Source organism: Mytilus galloprovincialis, chromosome 10 (assembly GCF_965363235.1).
Source record: "Mytilus galloprovincialis chromosome 10, xbMytGall1.hap1.1, whole genome shotgun sequence".
Lineage (NCBI taxonomy): Eukaryota > Metazoa > Mollusca > Bivalvia > Mytilida > Mytilidae > Mytilus > Mytilus galloprovincialis.
This window is the reverse complement of record NC_134847.1, coordinates 22,096,310-22,120,868: the sequence shown is the minus strand read 5'-3', so window position 1 is coordinate 22,120,868 and position 24,559 is coordinate 22,096,310. Positions and strand designations below refer to the sequence as shown.

The following is a 24,559-nucleotide window of genomic DNA, read 5'->3' as shown; positions in this document are numbered from 1 at the left end:
CACACCTAATATATCAGTCACCTCACTTTAGACATTTGTAAGTACACTTTATATATCTTATCACCTCACTTTATGTATCTATCACCACACTTTCTATATCTATCACCACACCTAATATATCAATCACCTCTTTTTATACATCTGTTACTACACTTTACACATCTATAACCTTACTTTCTTTATCTATCACCTCATATTTTTTATCTATCACCTCACTTTCTTTATCTATCACCTCACTTTTTTTATTTATCACCTCAATTTATATATCCATCACCTCATATGATATAGCCATCACCACAGTCTATATATTTATCACCTTACATGATATCTTCACTTCATTTATCTATCACCACCTTCTATATACATATCACCTCAATTCAATTTATTGTTTTCTATCCCCATACTTAATATGTTTGGTATATTCTCTTACTGTATAAGGCTATCACAACTCTATGTGTATCTGTTAAAACCATGTTTATTCCAATTTGAAAGTGGATATAAGCATACTAACGATCAATGTATATTTACAGCAATCTGTGTATGTTTGCTGAAAACTAAAAGTGATTCAGTACGACACCTATCATTGTAACTATTTGTTTTTCAACATGGTTGATTTTGTTGCACAATCATACACATTTTAATTTTGAAAACTATTATTGTCATGGTAGAAAAGACTGAAGTTTATGTGTATATCTTTTCAGAAAATTGGTGGTATTCTTATTGCTATAAAGAGATATTTGAAAAACATCAGAACATATAAAAGCATACCACATGACTGATATCTGTATAGAATATAAATACAGCCTAGCGATATATGTAGGACTGTATCTGTAGGACACTAAATTGCGGAATAGATATTTATGACCACACTCTACATATCTATCACCACTCTGTATCATTAATCACCTTACTGTATATATCTATCACCACTCTGTATCATCAATCACCAAACGATATATTTATCACCACTCTGTATCATCAGTCACCATATTGTATATATCTATCAGCACTCTGAATCATCAATCATCTACTTCTATATATCTATCACCACACTAGATATCTATCCCCACTCTGTATCACCAATTACCACACTGTATATAGCTATCACCTCTCTGTATGTATCTATCACCACTCTGTTTCATCAATCCTCATAGTGTATATACCTTTCATCACTCTGTATCATCAATCACCCTACTCTTTATATGTATAACCACTGTGTATTATCTTTCACCACTCTGTATCATCAATCACCACACTGTATATATTTATTACTACTCTGTATCATTAATCACCACACTGTTTATATTATCACTCTATCATCAATCACCACACTGTATATATTTATCACCACTCTGTATCATTAATCACCACACTGTATATATTATCACTCTATCATTAATCACCTTACTTTATATATCTATCATCACACTGTATATATCTATCACCACACTATATACATCTATCACCTAATGCATCATATGTCACAACACATTATATATCTATCATCACACTTTATATATCTATCATCACACTTTATATATCTATCACCACACTTTATACATCCATCACCTAACGCATCATATGTAACAACACATTATGTATCTATCATCACACTTTATATATCTATCATCACACTTTATACATCTATCACCTAACTAATCATATGTCACAACCCTTTAAAATGTATCACCACACTGTATATATGTCACCACACTTTGTATATTTATCACCTCAATCTTTATAAGTAAGACCTCATTTTATTAATATACCACCTCTGTTTATATATCTATCACCTTATTTAATATATTTATCAATACAATGTACATCTATCACTACATTTTATATCTCTATCACCTCACTCTATACATATATCACCACACTGTGTATCTGTCACCACAATTTGTATATCTATCATCTCACTTTATATATCTTTCACCTTAATTTATATATCTATCTCCTCATTTTATATATGTATGACATCCCTGAAAATATTTTATTGACCTCACTGTTGATATTTTTTTATCCCCTCCACATATGTATCTTTTAACTAACTGCACTATTTAAATCAATCACAACACCATTGATATATATGTCACCACACAATATATATATATATATTATCCTTTTGTTTATATATCATCACACTGTATATATCTTAATACTATTCTGTATATCCTTCACCTCACTGTATATACACATAACCCCACTATAACTAAGTCCACACTTATCACCTATCTATATCTATTTATCACCATTTTATCATATTTATAGTAACACAATGATTATATCTATCATCATTCTGTATCTATTTTTCACCAGATTGTATACTATAAGTTGTTGTATCAAGTGAGAGAAATATACTGGTCATTGTATAATTTACAGTGGAAGGAGATATGCAGATATGCAATGTCCACTGAGATATGTTTGTATAAGCTTGTATACTTATCATGTAGCAATTCTCAAATTCATTATTTATATTTTTGTTCTTACAGAAATACCAAACAACATTTTGCAGGGATTTAGAGGTCATTGGTGAAAATGGAAGAAAGGGCATGGGTACATCTAATTTTAAATGAAATAACAAGAATAGTTAAATGATTTACAACAAAGCAGCATTTAGCAATAGTGATGGTAAAGTATTTTTAGAAAATGATACTTGAAAAAAGATATATATAGTGTGGTGGTTTATATATTCCTCCATTGCTACAGTCGCTGTATTTATCACCACACTCTCCATAGATATCCCAACAGTCTCAATAGGTACCCCTATACTATGATTATCTACTGTGGATTCATTTTTATTCGTGGTATACCAATTTTCGTGGGTTTCGTGGGTCACAGCGAACCACAAATTTAAGAATTCAACGAAGAATAATCCCGATAAATGTGTATGGAGTCAGATGTTTAATTCCTGATATGTTATGCGGTTCTAGTATAGTGTTGACTAGCGATAAACATTGTAACATAACACATGTTTTTATTGAAAAAAGATACTACAAGTATTTTAATTAAATCAATAATAAATATATGGAATATCAGTGGTAATTTACTTTTTAAAATTGATTAAAATTGTTCATGGAAAATAAATGCAAGTTGTTAATTACCGTGTCATAGTTTGGTTTACTGGTGATTAAAAATCAATAGGATTAAGTATGGGGATATTGCCCGTAGGTAATATTGTTTATGACAGGAACATTTATTTTCACACCTTTTACTTATATGACTGTTTATTATATCGTGATTAGGGAAATGAGCTTTCAATCATAAAGTTTTGATTGCCTTATAGAATCCCGACAAGCATTTATAAATTGTAAAACAAACAAATAATTAGTTGTCTTTGTCCATTATTGTAATAGAAGATTTCAATGAACACTTTAACCTAAAATGACCAAGCGAGGATTTTGACAATTCAAAACTTTTTCAATGAATTCCTTCTTTTTTGTTTGTTTTATTATTAATCAAACCAAGGAGGTTATATGATCTCCTAAATCAAAAAGAAATCCACGAATTACGTATTTTATTTTTTCTTTTGTAATCAGCGATCCACGAATTTACGTATACCACGAAACGTCTTTTTTTCTCTATCCACGAAAATTGATACCCACGAAAATAAATGAATCCACAGTATCACTACAGTCTCAATAGCTACCCCCATACTATGATTATCTATCACTACAGTCTCAATAGGTACCCCTATACTATGATTATCTATCACTACAGTCTCAATAGCTATACCCATTCTATGATTATATCTATCACTACAGTCTCAATAGCTACCCCCATACTATGATTATCTATCACTACAGTCTCAATAGGTACCCCTATACTATGATTATCTATCACTACAGTCTCAATAGCTATACCCATTCTATGATTATCTATCACTACAGTCTCAATAGGTACCCCTATACTATGATTATCTATCACCACAGTCTCAATAGGTACCCCCATACTATGATTATCTATCACTACAGTCTCAATAGGTACCCCTATACTATGATTATCTATCACTACAGTCTCAATAGCTACCCCTATACTATGATTATCTATCACCACAGTCTCAATAGGTACCCCATACTATGATTATCTATCACCACAGTCTCAATAGCTATCCCCATTCTATGATTATCTATCACTACACTCTCCATACCAATGCCAACAGTCATTATGTATATATCATAATAGTATCATAATAGTCTCTATGTATATCTCAGGATAATAAAAAAGCTTTCCCCTTACTTTATTTACCAATCACCTCACTTTATATATCAATCACCGCACTCTCTATATATATCGCCATACTCTCTATATATATCCCCATACTCTCTATATCTGCCCCAAAAGTCTCTCTGTATATCTCCTCATAATAAACACCTATCACCTTACTTTATTTATCAATCACCTCACTTTATATATCAATCACCACACTCTCTATATATATATCCCCAACTCTCTATATCTGCCCCAAAAGTCTCTCTGTATATCTCCACACAATAAACACCTATCATCTTACTTTATTTATCAATCACCTCACTTTATATATCAATCACCATACTCTCTATATATATCCCCAACTCTCTATATCTGCCCCAAAAGTCTCTCTGTATATCTCCACACAATAAACACCTATCATCTTACTTTATTTATCAATCACCTCACTTTATATATCAATCACCATACTCTCTATATATATCCCCAACTCTCTATATCTGCCCCAAAAGTCTCTCTGTATATCTCCACACAATAAACACCTATCACCTCACTTTATTTATCACTAACCTTACTTTATATATCAATCAACACACTCTCTATTTATATCCCCAAAATCTCTGTGTCACTCACCACACTCTCTATATCTTTGCCCACAGTCTCTATGTTTATGACCTCATTATAATCACCTATCACCTCACTTTATTTATCACTAACCTTACTTTATATATCAATCAACACACTCTCTATTTATATCCCCAAAATCTCTGTGTCACTCACCACACTCTCTATATCTTTGCCCACAGTCTCTATGTTTATGACCTCATTATAAACACCTATCACCTTACTCTATTTACCCATCACCTCACTTTATATATTAATCACCACATACTCTCTATATCAATCACCATACTCTCTTTAATTATCACCAGACTCTCTTTAAATATCCCCAGACTATATATTTCCCACAGTTTCTATGTTTAACACCACATTATATTTAACCTACAACCTTACCTAACATACCTATCACTTTACTTTATTTATCAATTACCTCACTTTATATATCAACTGCCACACTCTTTAAGTATCCCAATAATCTCTGTATCTATCCCCACAGTCTCTATGTATATCACCACATTATGAAGACCTATCACTTTATTTTATTAAGCTATCACCTCACTTTATATATCAATCACTACACACTCTGTATATCTATACTCTATATCTTCCCCAAAAGATTCTATGTATACCTCCACATCTATTCCCGCAGTCTCTATGCATACTTTCATAAAATAAACACTGATTACCTTACTTACAAACCTATCATCTCATTTTATATATCAATCACCACATTTTCTAAATCTATCTCCATACTATCTATATATATCCACACAGTCTCTATGTATATCAACACATCAATACACATACAAACTTACTATATTTATCAATCACATAGCTTTATATATCAATCACCACACTCTTTATATCTATTCAAACACTATATATCCATACAATAAACATCTTTTACTTCCTATTATATATCAATCACCACACTCTCTATATCTACCCCAACAGTCTCTATTTTATCTCCACATATTTAACACGTTTCACCTCACTTTATATATCAATCACCACACACTCTCTATATCTATCCCCATACTCTCAATATCTATCCCCACGGTCTCTATGTATATCACCACATTATATACACCTACCAACTTACTTTATTTATTAATCACCTCACTACTTATATCAATCACCACACATTCTCTATATCTATTACCCACTCTCTATATCTACCCCAACAGTCTCTATGTATATCTTCACACCTATGACTTTACTTTATTGATCAATCACCTCACTGTATATTTTCACCTCAATTTATATATTATTTTTATCACACCACTGGGTATATCTTTATTTATATCATTTTAAAAGTAGATATGAGCATGATAATAATCCACCTTTCTGTACAGAAATTTGTTTATGTTTATTAAGATTTTAAACTAAAAATGACTCAATGTGACACCTCATTGTTATTAATTTTTTTCTTCAGAAAAGTGAAACTAGATTTTTGATAGATTATATAGAACATAGAAGAAAAGGAAAAGGTAATCTTCATTGAAATTAAAAGTTTTATTCATAGTTATCAAAGGTACCAGGATTATAATTTAGTACGCCAGACGCAAGTTTCGTCTACATTAGACTCATCAGTGACGCTCATATCAAAATAGTTAAAAACCAAACAAATACAAAGTTGAAGAGCATTGAGGATCCAAAATTCCAAAAAGTTGTGCCAAATACGGCTAAGGTAATCTATGCCTGGAATAGCAAAATCCTTAGTTTTTCGAAAAAAATCAAAGTTTTGTAAACAGGAAATTTATAACAAATGACCAAATAATTGATATTCATGTCAACACCGACAATTAACTCTTTACATACATGTTAATTAGCAATCAAACAATCCTGATTGAAATGAAATAATTTAAATGAAATGTTTTTTTAAGAATAACTGCTCCAACATGTCGTGCAATATATTATGTAAATATCATGTCAGGTATCTTTTCAATAAAAGTAGCAAATATGGTATACTAACTGTCAGTCAATGATTCTAACATTCAAGATGAGTAAACCTTAAAAATATATTGTTTCAGTGTTATTGTACTTGTAGCTTTGTCTACATTATACTTCTGCTGGCACACACATAATGTATATACCACCACATAGTATGTATTTACTGCCACACATAGTATAATAATGGCCACATATAATATATCTACCCCACACATAATCAATTACCACACTACATAAATCATTCACCACAGTCTGTGTATTTATCACCGCACTATATATGGTTGTCTATCACCACACTATGTTTTTCTATCACCACACTATGTGTGTATATCACCACACTATGTTTGTCTATCACCACACTTTGTTTGTCTATCACTTCAGTATGTTTGCCTATCACCACACTATTGTCTATCACCACGCTGTGTTTACCTATCACCACACTATGTATGTCTATCACCACACTTTTATCTATCACCACACTTTGTTTATCTATCACCACACTTTTGTCTATCACCACATTTTGTTTATCTATCACCACATTTTGTGTATCTATCACCACACTATGTATGTCTATCACCACACTATTGTCTATCACCACACTATGTTTGTCTATCACCACACTATGTTTGTCTATCACCACACTATCTTTGTCTATCACCACACTATCTTTGTCTATCACCACACTATTGTCTATCACCACACTATGTTTGTCTATCACCACACTATCTTTGTCTATCACCAGACTATCTGTGTCTATCACAAGACTTTATATTTTAATCATCACAGTTTACATATTCACCAACACATTCGTATTACCAATACTAGATAAAAAGAAATAGTTATGATGAAGCCTTGTTTTCTCCCTTTATTGACATTTCATAAAAAAAAAAAGGTAAATCATTTGATTCACGGTTCTTTGTAAAGGAAATGATTTTAACTTTTCATTTAAATGATTGGTCTCACAAATGAATTGTATTTCTGCATTACAAATTTTACATTTTGATACAATCTGGGGATTAATTTCTATCCTTGCACTGATGAAACACTCCTATTTATTCTTAGATGGAAAATAAATAACAACTGTTTGAGGCATTGAAATTCTGTATTGTATAGGACTAATTATTTATTCAACTGAACCATATATTATTTTGTAGGTTAAACAAGATTTAGTGCCAGCCACACAATTAAGAAAGAATAAGAACAAGAATTCTTAACAGAACAGGGGAGACTATTTTACTGCACTTAGATTTGTGTTTATGTTATAATTAATTAATATTGTAATTTGTCCTTGAATTAAATATCTGCAATGTGGAGGACGACTGAACTGTGTTCTTATATATTGAAGACGTGCAATGATTTAAAATGCATTTAAGATGAACTTTAGACCACTAGGAAAATGGTTATCATTAAAGTAACAAACATAGAATTCATTTACATGAATACATTTTATATTCTATGTATAAAATGTTATCTAAAAGTAAAAGTAAACAGATTTTTGGCTATTTAAAAACAAATCAAAGCAGTTTTATTTTGTAGTTCAGAATGTATTTACGTTGTTCATGCATTTATGTATTGGAATATTTAGAATTGTACAATGTCAATGAATGTATTGAGTTAAGTGGAACTTTCGTTCTATGTAATTTAGGTTTGATTTTCATGAAATAAAAAGTTCTAAAATTTTATTATTACTTTTACTTGGTATTAATGTGACAATTTTCCAGCAACAATTGCTATATGATTGCTTTTCTATATATATAATAAAATTCTTCATCTCTTGACAAGAACTAAATATTGTGTCTATGATGATGATAGTAAAATGTAAACAGTCTTATAATAGGGAGACTTGAAAAATCTTGAAATAATTGTATATGATAAAAAAGAGTTATTGGTTTGCGAAAATTTTCAGATTATTCCAGAGGGAACATCTACAATCTTTTATGCACATTTTATATGTTACCGACTGTAAGACATGCATAGGTATTTTAGTCAGGGTGAAATATATCCAAAAGACACTTATAGAGTAGGCTGTATGTGTTGAAATTCTCCATGAAAATTTATTCAGTAAACTTCGCGGACATCTACAATGCTTCATACACATTTGATATTTTACTAACTGCAAGGGATATATAGGTACATTGGTAAGGATGAAATCTTTCCACAAACATTTATACAGTAGGCTGCAAGTGTTGTTATTTGAGAGGGAAAATCTACAATGCTTCATACATATTTGGTATTTTCCCAACTGCAGAGGAACGAAAGATACAAGAGGAACAGTCAAACTCATAAATAGAAAATCATAGGTACATTAGTAAGGATCAAATCTTTCCATCAACATTTATGCAGTAGGCTGCAAGGATTCATATTTGAGATAGATCATTTACAATCCTTCATATATATTTTGTATTTTACTGACTGCAAGACATATAAGAAATGACATAAATATGAAATATTTCCAGGAAAATTATAAAGCTGTGGTTTGTGCTCATAGTTGAAGGCTGTATGGTGACCTTTAGTTGTTAATTTCTGTGTCAATTTGGTCTCATGTGGAGAGTTGTCTCATTGGCAATCGTACCATATCTTCTTTTTTATAATTAGGAGGATGTAAGTGTTGATATTTGAGAAGGAACATCTACAATCCTTCATAAATATTTATAAGAAGATGTGATATGAGACAACTCACCATCCAAGTCATAAGTTGTAAAAGTAACCAATTATAACATGTTTAAGTCAAAGTTCGGTCTTCAACACAGAGTTTTGGCTCACACCGTACGGCAAGCTATATAGGGCCCAAACTCATTAGTGTGAACCATTCAAACGGAACACAAACGAATTTATCTAAATGAAAAAACGAGAAACACTTATGAACCACGTCAACAAACAACAACCACTGAACATTAGGTACCTAATAAGGACAGGCGAATAACAAATGCAGCGGAATTATTTTTTTTGATAGGTACCAAGCTTAACCCTTCACTGAACAACAGTGTGACATTACAACATAGAAAGACTCACTATGAAATATCAATTAAAATGGGTTAACTTAATCATAAGACTTATTACCACAAACTTTATTATATACACTGAACGAATGAGTTTGATATATGCCACAATGATAATACAAAATCATTAAAATAATGGATTATATGTTAAACAATTTCACATGGATAGCCATACCTTGTAAAGGTACATGTTTGGGAGTTTACCGACTGCAGGAGCTATATAGGTACTTAGTTATGATTGAAATCTTTCAATGTACATTTATACAGTAGGCAGTATGTGCTTGAATTCGAGAAACAACACATACAATCCTTTGTGTACATTTGATATAATACAAATTGCAGGATTATGGTAAGAATTTGTGAATCTGCACAAACTCTCGTATCGTTTATGTTGGCACCACCCACAAAACGTAAATCGTTAGTTCTTTATCTGTATCTTTATCTTCAAGTTGTCTTTGTGTTTACTTTTGTAGGACATGTACTTCATTATATCTGCTCATTATATTACTCATTGTAATTATCACCATCTACTCTAAAACTCCTAACCGAAATGTAATAATCTTTTGGCATAATGTTTACTTTCTAATGTTGTAGTCCAATTTATATGCTGGTAGATTTTTTGGGTCAGAACTGTATTTGGGTTTCATTACCGAAGCATGAACGTATTTTACAATAGGTTTATTTGAGAGATACACAGTGTTAAGGATTTGTATAGTGAGAAGGATTTTGCGGTTTATACAAATTCTTGCCAATATTTATCCATAAATTCTAAAAACCCTTTATTACAATAATGTATACCTTCTTATAATCTTAACCATATTACATGATAATGGATTTTACACTCATTTTCTAAAACCCTATATGTCCTATATTACAATAAATTAAACTTTCTCATAATCTTAACCATATAATCTTTTAGCATCTCATTCTTTTATCAGATTTTTTATAGCGTATACTTTATGCACTGGATACACTTATATTTCCCGTGAAAAGCCTGAAATTAACAGGTACGCAAGCTCAAAATATAATTGTAGTTATCTTTAAGGCAAATTCGTTTTGGCATTACTTATATCTCAATTATTATATAAATTAGGTTAAATCTTTAGTTGTTAATATACAGTTACACGAAAGTATGGAACGCCAAAACTGTCTTGTTATGACCATTTTTGTCGAGCCTTCGACTTTAGTCGAAAAAGCGAGACTAAGCGATCCTACATTCCGTCGTCGTCGGCGTCGTCGGCGGCGTCAACAAATATTCACTCTGTGGTTAAAGTTTTTGAAATTTTAATAACTTTCTTAAACTATACTGGATTTCGACCAAACTTTGACAGAAGCTTGTTTATGATCATAAGATAGTATCCAGAAGTAAATTTTGTAAAAATAAAATTCCATTTTTTCCATATTTTACTATAAATGGACTTAGTTTTTTCTGCGGGGAAACAAAACATTCACTCTGTGGTTAAAGTTTTTAGAATTTAAATAACTTTCTCAAACTATCCTGGGTTTGTACCAAACTTGGACAGAAGCTTGTTTATGATCATAAGATAATATCCAGAAGTAAATTTTGTAAAAATAAAATTCCATTTTTTCCGTATTTTACTTACAAATGGACTTAGTTTTTTCTGCGGGGAACCATTACATTCACTCTGTGGTTAAAGTTTTTAGAATTTTAATAACTTTCTTAAACTATCCTGGGTTTGTACCAAACTTGGACAGAAGGTTGTTTATGATCATAAGATAGTATCCAGAAGTAAATTTTGTAAATAAATAAATCCATTTTTTCCATATTTTACTTTTAAATGGACTTAGTTTTTCTGCGGGGAATCATTACATTCACTCTGTGGTTAAAGTTTTTAAAATTTTAATAACTTTCTTAAACTATCCTGGGTTTGTACCAAACTTGGACGAAGCTTATTTACGATCTTAAGATTGTATCCAGAAGTAAAGTTTGTAAATAAATAAATCCATTTTTTCCATATTTTACTTTTAAATGGACTTAGTTTTTCTGCAGGGAACCATTACATTCACTCTGTGGTTTTTAAAATTTTAATAACTTTCTTAATTAAACTATCCTGGGTTTGTACCAAACTTGGACAGAGGCTTATTTATGATCATATTAGATTGTATCCAGAAGTAAAGTTTGTAAAAAGATTACTCCATTTTTTATGTAATTTACTTTTAAATGGACTTAGATTTTCTTACAATCATAAAATAGTAACAAGAGGAATATTTTTATTGATTTTTTTCCTCATTATTGTTGAGCCTGCAATTTACAGCAAAAATAGGCGAGACACTGGGTTCCGCGGAACCCTTACAAATTTTTCATTATATGATGTGCATTTACCTTTATATGATGTGCAATTATCATTATATGGTGTGCATTTACCTTTATATGATGTGCAAACACATATGACGTGCAAATATGCTTATATTATGTGCAAGTATCTGTATATGATGTCCAAACATCTTTATATAATGTCCAAACATCTTTATATGATGTCCAAACATCTTTATATGATGTCCAAATATCTTTATATGATGTCCAAACACCTTTATATGATGTCCAAAAATCTTTATATGATGTGCAACTATACTTATATGATGTACATACATACTTATATGATGTGCAAATGTACTTATATAATGTGCAAATGTACTTATACGATGTGCAAATGTCCTTATATGATGTGCAAATATCCTTATATGATGTGCATTTTCCCTTGTATTATGTGCAAACATCTTTATATGATGTGGTTGTGTCATTATATTATGTGCAAACATCTTTATATGATGTGGTTGTGTCATTATATTATGTGCTTGTAATCTTATATCATGTGGTTCGGTTAACTTCATTATATTATGTCGAAACGTCATTATATGATGTGCTTTCATCGTCGTTATGGTCAATGAACATGATTACGATTAGAATGATTACTGTCTACGTCATAACTGATTCCGATCAACTTCTGCAGAATTAATATAAACCCGGATCAAATCTTAAGTTTTTTAAAAAGAGAACAACCTTGACATGTTTGTCCTCGATTCAAGATGAACAAATCACACCAAATATTGATGGAAAATTGTCAAATTATGAATTTTAATCGATGGGTCTACAATAATGAATATACGGGATCTACAATAATGAGCATACAGTTAACTTATTACGTTTTAGCCTGAAATAGATCTTTAATTTTTTAAGCGAAAGTGCATTTTTAAGATAAAGTGAGACAGTGCATTTTAACAAAATTTAAAGTTTCAAACATTTCGGTGGAAGATTAAGATCAATTAATACAGGAACTAGTTGAAGAATTTCCCGGCAGCGGCGAAAATGTGATAAAGCAAATTGTGTGGCTCATGTGTATAGCTTGCTGTTTGGTTTGAGTAAGAGCTCCGTGTTGAAGGTCGTAATTTAACATATAACTGTTTGCTTTTTACACATTATGACTTAGATGTAGAGTTGTCTCGTTGGCACTCATATCATATCTTTCTATTTCTATTCATTGCAAAAGGCACAAATGAATTCAAAGTCAATTTTAAAAATATTTTATAACAATAGCTACAAAATTATCCTCTCTTGCATATGATGAATATACCAGGATGGATGATTGGTTGATTAAATTGTTGATTGAGTGCTTTTTAACGCCACATTCATCACTATCATGCTAATTCGTGGCAGTGAGTTTATATTGATGGGAGAAGCCGAAGTCCCCAGAAAGAACCACCGACTTTCGATACGAAAAGTTAAAATTCTATTCAATTGAGATTGGAGTCGAGCTTACCTGCCACGTGCGTGATTCGAACTCACAACCTACATGTTAGTGTTGACAGGCTAGATACTTGCACCACTCGGCCATCGAGCATTCACACCCCCTGCACCCCCCCCAGGAATTAAAGGAGATATGGGATGACCTTCAACTCGGTGCATGACATTTGCTTGCATCTTTTTATTATGTTTTCATGCATTTATTGCACACTTACATGATTATGAATGTATTCTTGACGTCCAGCGGAAAATTAATATATATTAGACGAGTTGTATATATAAAAGACTATGTGGTATGATTTCCAATGAAAAAACTCTCCACAAGACACCAAATGACACAAAAATTAACAACTATAGCTCACCGTACGGCCTTCAACAATGAACAAGGCCCATACCGCATAATCAGCTATAAAAGGCCACGAAATGAAAAATGTAAAACAATTCAAACGAGAAAAGTAACGGCATAATTTATGTACAAAAAATGAACGAAGAACAAATACCGGTATGTAACACATCAACAGACGACAACCACTGAATTACAGGCTCCTGACTTGGGACAGGCGCATATTCGTACTGGAACATATTAATGTGAAATGAATATTAACCCGGTTTTGTAATAGACCAACATCCTGAGTCGGACTTTTTACATGCTACTTCGCAAAAATCCATTTCACGTTACCCGGACAGATTATTCTGATTCCGAGCCGAACAAGTCTTTGATTGTACTCCGTAATTTAGCAAAGAAGCAAGAAATACAAATTTTAAATTCTTTGGTTTTGAACCGGCCGGAATTCGAACCTACGACCAGCAACACTAAAGGCTAACAAACTACCATGAAATCACCGCCACTAGACAGTTATCCGTTTATAAAAGAAAAGCTGTTCAGATATATAACTTCGTAAACAGGGCTAACATACTGACCATTGATTTTTTTGCGGGGTGATTGCGGGGGGGAAGGGGGGGGCATGTTTTTGTCGAGCCTTCGACTTTAGTCGAAAAAGCGAGACTAAGCGATCCTACATTCCGTCGTCGTCGGCGGTGTCCACAAATATTCACTCTGTGGTTAAAGTTTTTGAAATTTTAATAACTTTCTTAAACTATACTGGATTTCTACCAAAGTTGGACAGAAGCTTGTTTATGATGATAAGATAGTATCCAGAAGTAAATTTTGTAAAAATGAAATTCCATTTTTTCCGTATTTTACTTATAAATGGACTTAGTTTTTCTGCGGGGAAACATTACATTCACTCTGGTTAAAGTTTTTAGAATTTTAATAACTTTCTTAAACTATCCTGGGTTTGTACTTAACTTGGACAGAAGCTTGTTTATGATCATAAGATAGTATCCAGAAGTAAATTTTGTAAAAAAATAAATCCATTATTTCCGTATTTTACTTTTAAATGGACTTAGTTTTTCTGTGGGGAAATATTACATTCACTCTGTGGTTAAAGTTTTTAGAATTTTAATAACTTTCTTAAACTATCCTGGGTTTGTACCAAACTTGGACAGAAGCTTATTTATGATCATAAGATAGTATCCAGAAGTAAATTTTGTAAAAAGATAACTCCATTTTTTCTGTATTTTACTTTTAAATGGACTTTTCTTCAAGTTAACATTACATACAGTCTGCAGTTAAAGTTTTCAAAACATTTATTAGATTCATTAACTATCCTAGATTTTTACAAACTTGGACAGAAGCTTCTTACAATCATAAGATAGTATCAAGAGGAATATTTTTATAGATTTTTTTCCTCATTTTTGTTGAGCCTGTGATTTACAGCAAAAGTAGGCGAGACACTGGGTTCCGCGGAACCCTTACAAATTTTTGTTAATAAAAAATTTATAAATGAGCACACAATTGATATTCATGTCAACATGGAAGTAATGACTACTGGACAACGTGAGGATTGCCAAGCTTTTTAAGTAATTAAAATGTAACTTGAGAGTACGGAAATATCGTAATATACAAGTTCTAGTGATGGAATCTGTTTCTTTAATAATGTTTATCCTTCCTGTTTAAATATTTGCAGAAAGTTGCAGTCAATTTTCTCAATTCCAGCCTTCTTTCAAAAAGTGATAGTTTCTTCAAAAACAAATTAGAATTAAAAATGTCACAAAGCTTATACTTTTATAATGTAATTGCATTACAACTGTGTCAATGGCACAGTTGCAGTAACAAGAACTGTCTACAAAGCTTTACTAGCACCCCTGCATCTTAATTTGATTTTCAAAATATCCTGCTAGTGACTGAAATACAGGAAATGAATGAATGCAGTTGGTTATATAAATTTGGACTATTTTCTAATGTTTTACTTAAGGTTGTCTCATATGTGTCATAAGAATATAAAAAGAAGATGGGGGTATGATTGCCAATGAGACAACTCTCAACAGGAGACCAAATTGACAAGGAAATTAAAAACTATAGGCCTACAACAATGAGCAAATCCAAAACCACCTAGTCAGTTTTAAAAGGCACCATATTGTCAAATGTAAAACAATTCAAGGGAGCAGAGTAATGACCTAATTTATGTATAAAATAATGAATGAAAAGCAAAAATTATACATAGCAACAACTGACAACAACTGAATAACATGCTCCTGACTTTAGACAGGCTCATACAGAATGTAGCAGAGTTAAACACATTTTAAGATGCCAACCCTCCCCTAACCTGAATTCTAAGTAAGTATTTAATAAAAATTTTTCTAATATGAAAATAAGGAGATGTGGTTTTTGATTGTCAGTGAGGCAATATCCACATGACATAAACAGATTACAACCACTGAACCATAGGTTCTTGACTTGGGACAGCAATATGGAGGCCCAGTTTAACAAGTTTGAAGGCACCAACCCTTCCCTACTTTTTGTCTGTTAAGGTGGCTCATGGGTACAAAAATTTCAGCAACAAATTAAACCTTTATTTTTTCATTACAAATTTTACTATTAGTTATTACTTTATGATATGGTACAAAAATCAACTCAAAAAATCGATTCGGTTTGGCCCCAGATGGCTTTTAAAATGTTTATATCATTGAAAATTTGGAATATAAACTGTCTCCATGTGGTTGCTTTTTACCAATCATATTCCTAGAAACATATGAGAGTTAAGATAATAGTGTTTATACCTACATTAAATATAAGCGAACAAGTGATTTTATCCTGAAATTGTTCAAATATATAAAGCTTGATTGTTGATACTTAACTTTTAATTTATTTGCAGATTTGTTCTTGGATTTATTACTCTTCTGGTTGAACTTGGTATTTTTACTAGGGAAATACCCCAAAATGGTACCCCCAAAAGGGAAATTCCAAACACTTTTTTTTTAACAATATTTGTTACATATTTTTTTATTCTTTTTTTTATAGATTTCAGTATAAAAACAATATATGTATAGTGTCTTGAAATATGAAATTTATTTGTATTCAGCACGAAACAGGGGAAATGCTCGGTAGAATAAGTAGAACATTGCATTTCCCCCGTTTCTAAGCCTCATACAAATAAATTTCATATTTCAAGACACTATACGTATATTGTCTAATTGTCATAGACATATACTGTAGATGTTTCAAATCACCTTTTTTTTTAATTTGGTGATTCTATAGAATATTTTGGAAACTTGAGATCACATGATTACTAAAGCTTGTACACAGGAAGAAAAAGGGTGAAAATTTGATTGGTTAACTTCCAGTGATGGTTATTTTCTTATATGTAATGAAACATTATGTGAAATTACTTTCAATAGGAGAGAAATGGATAAATCTTTACTCATGTCATGTATATCTTTATTTGAAACAAAGATAAATTTTCTACAATTTCTTGAAAAGTGCAAATTTAACAAAGACTAATAGGGGGAAAATAATTATGGTATTAATAGCACCTCTTTTCACAAAGCGAACCAGGCTTTAATTATATTGATATTATTCCTTAATTTCATTTAAATTTGACAGTCCAGTGATAGAATTATGTTACTTTTTTTTAACAGATTTTCCTCATGGTTGGGACGTAAAGCTATTCTCACTCTTCCAAAGTTAATGGCTGGTTTTGAATGCTACACAACACCGTCACCAACTTCAGTGAGGACCTCACATGTATGGGATGTGGCAGGGTGGATAGGAAAATCCTTAAATAAGATCAGCAACCATTCTTATGTTCTTGGATTTATTACTCTTCTGGTTGAACTTGGTATTTTTACTAGGGAAATACCCCAAAATGGTACCCCCAAAATGGTACTTTTGAAAGTAATTTCACATAATGTTTCATTACATATATGTCTTTAAAGTAGAAAAGAGAGATGGACAGACCAAATTATTCTATAAAAAGTGGTCAACAGATAAGGTAAATTCTTAAGCAATCACTATGTAACAATTGTGTGCATTGTCTTAAGATTTAGACAATGCACACAATTGTTACATAAGAAGTAGGCTATGAATAAGAGCACCTTTTGGAAGACTTCCAATTAGGAGGTAACTGTATAACAATATTGTATTTTAAGCTCCGACGGCATCAATTGGGGATTTGATGGTCGCAAATTAAGTTTACTGGCGACGCATTAGCGGAGACAGTAAACGGGTATTTACGACCATGAAATCCCCAATTGATGCCGTCGGAGCTTAAAATACAATATTGTTATCTCCATTCTAATGAAACTGACAGAAAACAACGTTAAAACATGTATTTGAAATCTGCCATATGCCGTCTTCGCTTGCCGCGCGTACGTCCCATAGCATCAATTGTCAATTGATGCCATGTAAATAAGTGACTTTATCCAATCAGAATGAACATTACAAACCTTGTTGCATTAGAATTTTAGCTTATCATGTCTTAGTCATTCCATCACCTCTGTACATACATATTTCAAAAGTTGTATGACAGCCAAAAATAATAACTTACATACCAAGCAAGAAGTCTTATACAAGTATTATGAATGGCTGCAGTAAGGGACGACATCAAAAAATCAATAAAGGATAAAAACTCAAATTGCTGCAAGTTTTGTATGAATTGACATTGATTTTACATATATCCTTATTGGTCAATCAATTTTTCCCAAATTAAGTTAAGAGGGGGGTAGGGGGGTCAACGCAAAAACTATATAAATTAAGTTTTTTATCCTTCATTGAACTTTTGATGTCATCCCTAACATAGTAATTTCTGGATTGTATTAATAGCCAAGCTAATAGAGTTTGCTTATATACTGAATGTATATTTATGGGACATCAGTAATATAATGGAAGATAAAATTGAGAATGGAAATGGGGAATGTCTCAAAGAGACAACAACCAGACCATAGAAAAAAAACAACAGCAGAAGGTCACCATCATTTGATGGATTGGACAGTTGCAACTGCAGTTTTAAAAAGTAACTTAAATTGGGAGTCTTCCAAAAGGTGCTCTTATTCATAGCCTACTTCTTATGAGAAATGTTGAATGACAATTAATCACAAAGATAAGAAATGTATTTTGCTTTTGATTATCTTTAATTAATATTTTTATTTCCAAGAAGGTGCAATTTTGCTCCTTGATAATAATGTTTTTTTCTTAAGAAGGCAACTACATTTTAATAGGAAACAGTTAGTTGAGTATCAGTTTGATATTCCATACTTGGTGATACCTATAGCTAGCGATACTCAAGTAATCATTGACATCCCTTATTTAATATGAAAACTGAAAACTGAATTGGTAATCTGGTCATCATTTATTTTTTTGTCACATTGACAATCATATCACATCTTCTTATTTATATACTAGACAAATGGACAGCCTTTGAGATGTTCCCTTAGTATCTTCTACCCCTTGTTTAGCACATAAGTATTTTATCTTGGTTTATTTAATATATAATTTTAAGGTCTATATATCAGACTTTAATTTTAATCAATATTTTTTTTTAAGGTATGGCTTGAAACAACAGAACAACTTTTAATGAATATACCTACAGATGCACCACAGCCTGTTGTTCCAATTTTGACCAAACTAGATTTGAACAAGTTAAAGAATGACATACGCACATCCTTCTCCTATTTCAAACGAGGCGAAGACAAGAAATAGTGGGAAGAATTTTTTGAAGAACTTAACAGTTTTAGTAAGTTATTTTATAAATGTTGATTTTTTTTTAGTTTGTTGTTATGTTGATGCCTTTAAAATCAAATACATTTGTACAAATAGCAAACACGATGAACAAATTGTGTAAAATTGTCGTTAAAGGGCAATTACTCCTTAAGGGATCGATTGACAATTTTGGTCTTTGAAATAGACTAATTTCATATTACCGACTTTTGACTCAAGATTAAATAATTTGTCGACTGGTTACCTTGGACATCATGGTACCAAGTCAGGTAAGAGCAAGCTTAAGAAGTAAAACCAAGCATTCAATCAGTACAATTTTGAGGGAAAATTACCTGCTTAACATTTTTAAACTACACTATAGAATTTAAGATAAAATGTGAGAAGATAGCTCTAATAACCTGTTTTCATATTAGAAAAAGAAAAAAAGTGCGTCATCTTAAAAAAGGTAAATTCACAACACTTTTCTATTATAAAAAATACTTTATCTAATGCCTCGTTCACACGAACATTTAATTCGAATTCAACGAATTCAAATCAAATTCACTAATGGCGTTCACACACTCCTCTTTTTTTAATTCGAATTGATTCATATTGGCTAATTTGAATTATCAAATTCGCATTAGAAATACATTTCTGTAAATACGAATTAAAAGATAACGTCGTTAGGACAGATTTGATGCGAATTGCAATTTTGAATTAGAATTAATGTAGGACGTAAAACGTTTGAATGCAAATTAAACTAATTTGAATTATTTAATGCGAATTGAATTTCGAATTACGTGTGAACTCAGCATAAGTTGTATCCCCTTAAAAAAAAAAGTTGAAAAAAATGGATCAAACAAAAATATTGTGTTTTTCAGAAACAGTAAACATGATTAACACAAAATTTGAAAAATGAAAAGTCCAACACATGAATTATATACTACTCTAAAAACATGCACATTTCTTTAAAGACCTAGACCAAAATCCAAGATGAAGGAAAACACCCCAGCCACATGTATTCTTCTGACGTTTCAGTCTCTTTGAAATCTTGTTCTGGAATTATTTCCAAAACAAGTGATATTAGAGGAAAATATCAATGAATTTTAAAAATATTATAATCAAACATAACTGTTTTTAAATTTTACGACCAAACAAGTTAGTCTTTTTAGCCAAAATTTTGAGAAAATGGTTGAGGGGTACAAAAAATGATTTTACAAGAATTCTGTACATCCGGTATCATTTTGTCTTTTTAGATTTCTTAAATATGTATTTTTTCAATCATTTATAACAAAAAAAAAGCATCAAAATATGATAAAAATTTCTAATATAAACACCTACCTATAGCTTTTTTTGAGTTAAATTTATTCAGATTGGTCCAGTCAATCTTTATTGGAAGTATGAAAAAAAATTGTGAAACTGTAATTTTTTTCAGGTTAATAGCCTAAAAATAGGTAAAAATTGATGAAAATGGGGAAATCATCAAAATTGGTTATTTTCAACGGGATGTAGCGAAAAAAGAAGTACACCACCATATGATTTTTTTCTCCACCAGTTATTTTTTTACAGTCATATAAACCAGAAAATCAGGTTAATTCTAGAAATTTAGGGCCCCTCAGAGGTGTACATCCTTAATATTGGAAATTACACTAAATTTCATTGTATCCATGACATCATGAATTGGATGACAAATTGCTTGTGTACTTTGAAAAAAAACTATCAGTAACTGTATATTACTTTTGTTTTATGAGGAGGATATTTACCTAAACACATAAAGGAATTTTGTACATCTTTTGACAATCAGATTTAAGGCTGTTCGCCGATCTTGATTTTTTTGTCAGTTATTCTGAATCCTCTGCTATTATCTATGTAGTCTATAAAAAATGGCCAATAACTTCTACTTTTTTTTCATAATCTTATTACACATAGTTTGAAAGCCACTTATGAAAATCTTATATGATCCATGTCATTCTTATCATACTTTTGAGAGAAATAAGGTGCATATGTTAAATGTATAAAAAGGTGAAGAGAGAATCGTCCCATTTTTCCTGCATTTTTAATTCTGAAATTAATGCACTAGCATTTTATAAGTCATTTAAAAAACTTGTCATTTTGAAACAGATTTGTGAACATCCTTATGAATGAAATTCAATAAACCACAGCTTTCATTATAGCCATATTTTAAAATGTTTTTATCAAATGAATTAGACTTACTGGTATATTTTTTTTTCTCAATTTTTGCATAATGGTATAAATATCTTAAGAAAATGTTTCTTCGCAAATCCATGGACCATGCAGCTATTCATCTAACCATAGCTGGTATTTTATCTAAGGGTCATTTATTTTGTTTTTGAAAATACCTTTTTTGAATGAAATAAAACCTCTTTGGAAGAAATCATTGAATATGTGCAAGCTATTTGAAGTTCCAATAACCTGGAATATGAAGTCTTATCAAACTGAAAAATTTTAAAGCAGTTGATAGAATTTGCAAAAAATATGTCTTCAAAGGTTTCACTAAAAAAAATCAAAAAGGAGAGATAATAAAGTTACATTGATCGATTGTTGTTTGCTTTACATAACTAAGTTACTTACTTATGAATTATGTATGTTGAAAAATAACAAGGGGAGTTAGTAAAATTATAAATAGCCTGGGATTTTGGCTCATTACTTGATGGGCAGAATACAACGACAGGGTTTCCTCAATTTAATGTTAGAATGGGATAGCATCATTTTTTGACCAATGAAGAGATATATTTATATTGCCACGCATTATTTTTATTTTCATATGAAATGCATATTTTGAATAATTTAGTAAATCAAGTACTTGATTAAAATCGTGAATCACCATTTTATTAACAATGTGATCATATTTTTGTTGTTCATAGAACATGCACATGCACAGTAATTCAGTCCTGTTCAGCACAGATAGTTGGTCACACAGATTGTGTTACGTCTGACCCTAACTAGATTGGGTAGAATAAATCTGAGTGTTTCCTTGGGTCTAGAAATAATAGCAGTTAACTAGAAGTAACATCATAAAAAGTAAATACATAATTTCTGTTTTAGACAATATCTGTCTTTTTCGTTATACTGCAACTAAAAACTGTTTGTTTAAAAGAAGATATCAACATTCTGCAAAAACCTTATAGATAAAAAAAAAAGTTGAAAATCAAACAAGGCTTTATACAGTGTAAAGAATATAATTTGTCATTTATTACATGTATAATTAGGATCTATATTTGTACAAGTACAATATAATTGAATATTGCTTGCTAACTTTTTTTTTACATTCATTGGAAAATATTTTGTTGCTATACAATAATCTTTAATCCTAACAGGGAAGTCTGTCAATTTTTATTTATCATTATTAATCAGTAGTTATTTAAATAGCTGTTTCATAAGTTGTATATATATCAAATATGTATTAAGGAATCAGGTGAATGCTTTGCTTGAAATATATCCATTTTATTTATATTTACTGCATTCAATTTGATATAATTTCATAACATGTATGTTTCATTAAAGTACCTAATTCTGATTGGCTTACAGCAATCTCTCATCCTCCCTCATTTCAAAATCACATTTTCATAAATGACACATGCTTTTAAAGGGCTTTTTATGAATAAACTTTTACACAAAATGTGGCAGGTTACGGGGAGATAATGAGCAACAACAAGAAAATGTAATTGTTAATGTTATTATTTGCAATTTTTCATTATTGCAAGTCTGTATTTTCAATGCACATTAATCATTTAAAGAGATATATCAAAAAAATATATTAATCAACATTGTAAAAATATTTGCTTGAATACATTCATTGTCATTTTTTTTTCATGTTCTTATTATTTTAGAGCTGAATAAGCATGTAATTTAGAAAAAAAGCTATTATAAGCAATTTATGGGTAAAAAATTGAAAAAAATGTTGTTCTCTAATGCTCTATTATGTCAAATTGAATTTATATATGAATAGATTTAAAAGGTGTTATTTTGAAGCAAAACACATTTACCAAATTATTGGTATGAGGTATTTCTCTCATTTTTTTTAAAGTATACAGATTCAGAAATTTTATAATTCATAGTTTAATTTCATTTTATTAGTGCAACAAATTGCAGGGTTTCATTTCCATAATTAAGGATCTGAGACACTGTGTTATAAAAGCATCATTTGATATAAAGTGTAATTTTTGGTATCACGTCGGCGGTAACGCTGTCGTGTCCGTAGACACCTAGTTTTTGCAAAATAACTTTAGTTTAAGTGAATGAATCTCTATGAAATTTAAACCCAAGGTTTGAAACCATAATTGGAAGGTTGTGATTAATTTTGTGGATTATGGTCCCAACAGATATTATAGGAATTAGGGGTCTAAAAAGTGGTCCAAATAAGCATTTTTCTAGTTTCCAGACAATAAATTGTGTGTTAGTGTATGGATCTTTCTGAAATTGTATCACAAGGTTCCGTACCAACAAAGGAAGGTGGGATTGCTTTTGGGGGTTCTAGCCCTAAATCTTTATGAATTAGGGGTCAAAAAGGTGCCAAAAACAATACTTTTCTAATACTTTGTATAAATTGCTTATTTGTTGACCAATTTCAATGGGGTTTTATTCTTGAATTCTTCGGGTTCTTTAATATGCTGAATCTAACCATGTATTGAGTTTTTGGATTTTGAGCCTTGTTTTTAAATTGTTCCACATTGAGGTCCAAAGGTTTCAAAATTAAACTTTGTTTGATTATCAAAAATTGAATTATAGGGGTTCTTTGATATGCCAAATCTTACCTTAAATTTAGATTTTTTAATTTTTGGTCCAGTTTTTAAATTGGTCTACATTAAGGTCCTAAGGGTCCAAAATGAAACTTAGGTTTATTTGAACAAAAGTTGAATTCTTGTGGTTCTTTGATATGCTGAATCTAAACATGTATTTAGATTTTTGATTATGGGCCCAGTTTTCAAGTTGGTCCAAATCAGGGACAATAATTAA

General features: G+C 30.9%; 1 protein-coding gene across 6 annotated transcripts in view; it reads left to right on the top strand.

Moving 5' to 3' along the window:
• LOC143047166 (uncharacterized) overlaps positions 1-8,465 on the top strand; it is a 48,088-nt gene extending 39,623 nt beyond the window's left edge. The window contains exons 20-23 of one of the 6 annotated variants that reach the window (XM_076220141.1): positions 2,493-2,556; positions 6,266-6,320; positions 6,864-6,935; positions 7,938-8,465. The gene's annotated coding sequence lies outside the window, so the exon portion shown is untranslated. Of the gene's footprint in view, positions 1-2,492; positions 2,632-6,265; positions 6,321-6,863; positions 6,936-7,937 lie in introns of all 6 variants that reach the window. The other 5 variants (XM_076220137.1, XM_076220138.1, XM_076220140.1 and 2 more) reach the window with 5 other exon arrangements.
• The last annotated feature ends 16,094 nt before the right edge of the window (positions 8,466-24,559 follow it).